General features: G+C 37.8%; 1 pseudogene; it reads right to left on the bottom strand.

Annotated features, from left to right (window-relative positions):
• Positions 1–291: 291 nt before the first annotated feature.
• LOC144253764 (KH domain-containing RNA-binding protein QKI-like) lies at positions 292–2042 on the bottom strand (annotated as a pseudogene).
• Between the last annotated feature and the right edge of the window lie 1524 nt (positions 2043–3566).

Raw genomic sequence — 3566 nt, 5'->3', positions numbered from 1 at the left:
AATGCATTCAGATTTCAAAATTCATGCTTCTTTTTCATTGGTCCAATATTTTGTCAACTAAGTTTTCAAAAATTGTTCAGAGCCAACATTACTCATAAATGTTACTCATCTATTATTTCATAAATTTACTTTCCCAATAATAAAACATACAAAATATTTGATAAACATACAAAATATTCAGATTAAATATATTTGACATGAAGATGAAAGAAATTATAGTGTCATTTTTCACTGTCAATGTTACCTGCTGCAATGACCACAGGCAAGGAAAGGCAATAACCATTTAAGTGATCAGCAGGCAGGCATGGTCAGGTCATTACTGGGCAAAGAGTTCAGAGATAAGAAGTTCATAGGTGAGTTGCCAGTGTCAGCTCCACCTTCAGTCACAATCCTTTGGAAAGGATGGACACACACACTGTGCCTTTGAACTTTAGTAGGACACTGCACCTCATACACCATTGGGTTCAAAGGGCACTCAAGAGCTGAAGTGGCTGGTGCCAACGTGTCAGGTATTTGTAGGGTGTGTAGATCAACCCAGCCTCTAGCCCTGGAGGGGCTATCACAGCATCAATGTGAGGAGTTCCTTTGGGCATGACAGAGGTCTGTATTTGTCTGATCAAAGGTATTATGGTAGGGTCAGCTGGAGACGAGTACTCAGGGTCACTGGTGAGAGAAAATGTGCAGCCCCACGTATGATCCTAGGAGCAGCCTGGGCTGTTGCAACAAGAGAAAAGGCAAAGGTAGATGATTTAGTGTTGGCACCTCTGAGGGGTCATTCAGAATCAGAAGTTTCATCAACTGCCTCTTCTTAAGTTTGCCCAATACAGTGACACATCATGGATGTACCTTGTTCTCAAAATTTTATTAAAGATGGATAAAATAAAGGTTCTATAATTTTAACTCAGTTTGAACACTTTTCCCATTCTGCTGCAGGTACCAGTATTTGCCTCAATTCTTCAATGGCCCTCTATAGTTTACTTTGCTCTATTCTGAACAACTTCCACAGTGATTAGTACATCTGAATCTTCATGTATATGCTTCCAATTCAGTTTGCTCTATCTTGCTCCTCCTTCTCTTTATCTTTGAGACTTTGCCTCCGGCCATTGTTTTACCTCCAGCTTCTGCCTGTAGCTCTTTGGCTGTGAATCCTCTGGGCCAAAGATCCTACCAAGAAAATTAAAATCTAGATATTTTGGATTTTTTTTACATGAATAGAGCACAAATTTTCATTTCTCTGGTTGTAGATGATGCAGAGTCACTCCATTCATTAAATCATACCTACAAAGGGTAGTAATGTCTTTCTCATTCAACCATCTTGCCCCCATACACCCTCCCCTCCACCTCCTCTCCTCTGCTCAATCCAAAATTTCCAATTATTCTCTTTCCCCCAGAATATGATGGGCCTGATCCACTTATCAGAGAAAATAATTGGGCTTTGGCTTTTTGGGAATGACTTATTTTGTTCCATGATATTCCCAACTCTGTCCACTTATCTGTCAATGCTATATTTCATTCTTCTTAAGGCTAAGTAATATTCCATTCTGCAAATGCACCACAGTTTGTTTATACATTCAAATGTTTAAGGGCATCTAGATTGTTTCCACAGTTTAGCTACTGTGAATTAAGCTGCTATGAACACTGATATCACTGCATCACTATGGTGTGATTTTAAGTCTTTGGTGTATACATCTAAGAGTGGGAATGCTGGGTCAAATGGTGATTCCATTGAAAAATTTCTAAGGAATCTCCAATCTGCTTTCCAAAGTGGTCACACAATTTTGGAGTCGCAAAAATCAGAATATTCTCTACAGACACATTTAGTTTCTCTCATAACTTAATAATAGGCCCCACATAATTAGGAAATTTTGCACTCCTTTTCTTTTTTGTACTGCCATTTAATGTGTGTACATGACTTTATGTAGTCTGCTAATTCCTTTCTCTGGCAGCCGATGAAGGTGGTTGAAGATCCCTCAGAATTTGGACAGGATGCTCAAGAGCTTCTTGTCTTTCACAAACTGCATCAGGTTATCTGGGATTACCATTTCCCCTGACCATATTCTAGTCTCCACAGATCACATTACCCTATGCCTTGGCACCAATTCCAGAAAGGAGGTATGGGTGGGGGTAAACCTGGGAACTGTCTGCTGAGGACCTAGTGTACCTCTCTGCACTGGGTCCTGCTCTGGGCACAGAGCTGAGGCCCATGGAGGCTTCTATATGAGCTACAGTGAATGTTGATGAATATGTATGTATTCCAGTGTGAGGAGACCCGGTGACATATGCCACAGTGGTTCTGGTCCCCAGCTGTATGGACAAACTTAAACTTATCCTCTCTCTCTCTCTCTCTCTCTCTCTCTCTCTCTCTATAATATATATATATATATATATATATATATATATATTTTTTTTTTTTTTAATAGAGGACTTGTGATAGGAGACAAAATCTGCTATTTAGGGAAAGGCCCCTAGGAGAATCCCAATGGGAGTTTGGGAACTGTCATGTCACCTGCTCTAGAGAGTTACACATCTTTTGAAGAACAGCTCATGGTGCAAAGCCTGTTGCTGATAGGTACAAAACAACATCTGTCATCACTTTAATATGAAGCCAGAACTGTGTGATTTGCCAGTGAGAAGGTCAATGAGACTTAGCATCATGGATAATTTGCATCTGGGAAGGAGCAAGAGCAGGGCTCCCTCCCAGTACCCTGCATGGGCACATGGTAAAGGCCCCATGTTTCCAACTTCCCCGTACCAGACACTGTCCCAGGAGTCCCATGTGTATGTCCTATGGGAGGAGGTGAGGCTTTGGGTAAAAAGTGAGTGTGACACTACTGCTACCTGAGGACTCTGGTCCAAAAATATCTAATAATAATACCATGAAAGCAGATTATGCAAAGTCTCTTAACCACTTTAAATTAAAGAGGCATGCATAATTATTTTAATAATGTTATATAACCCACTAGAGCAAAGAAGTATCATTTTAACAAAGATTGGATGAACACTTATTTATGATATAAATCATATTCTTTTTCTTATCTCATTTCTTTGAAATAAGTTTTATATATTTATGTTACATGTCAATTTAGACAGTAAATTTTTCTCAGAAATCTTTGATATGTTTTCTGTTTTCTCATTTACATTTTTAAAGGTAGATATACTTAATGAAATAACCGAAGTATGATTGGTAATTTTCTAACCACTGAGTTTTTAACAGAAATAATATTTACCCTTTGATATTTATAGCCAGATATGTAAATGTGATTTGTGTTTATTAGAATAAATTTAACATTGAAGAAAATGGATGTTTGTTTCATAATTTAAGTAGTATACTAACACAACACTTCTAAATCTATATAGTATAATTGTTGAAAATTTTTATTCTTTTTAGATATACATGACAGTAGAGTGGTTTTGGATATATATGGAATATAATTTACCATTCTTGTGGTTATACATAATGCAGAGTTACACTGGTTGTGTATTCATATATAGAGACAGAAGTTATATAAATAATCTAATTTGGGGGTATAAAAAAGCAGTCTTTTCACTGTTCACCGTTACAAGCT

Source organism: Urocitellus parryii, chromosome 3 (assembly GCF_045843805.1).
Source record: "Urocitellus parryii isolate mUroPar1 chromosome 3, mUroPar1.hap1, whole genome shotgun sequence".
NCBI classification, from domain to species: Eukaryota; Metazoa; Chordata; class Mammalia; order Rodentia; family Sciuridae; genus Urocitellus; species Urocitellus parryii.
This window is presented reverse-complemented; position numbering and strand designations above follow the sequence as displayed.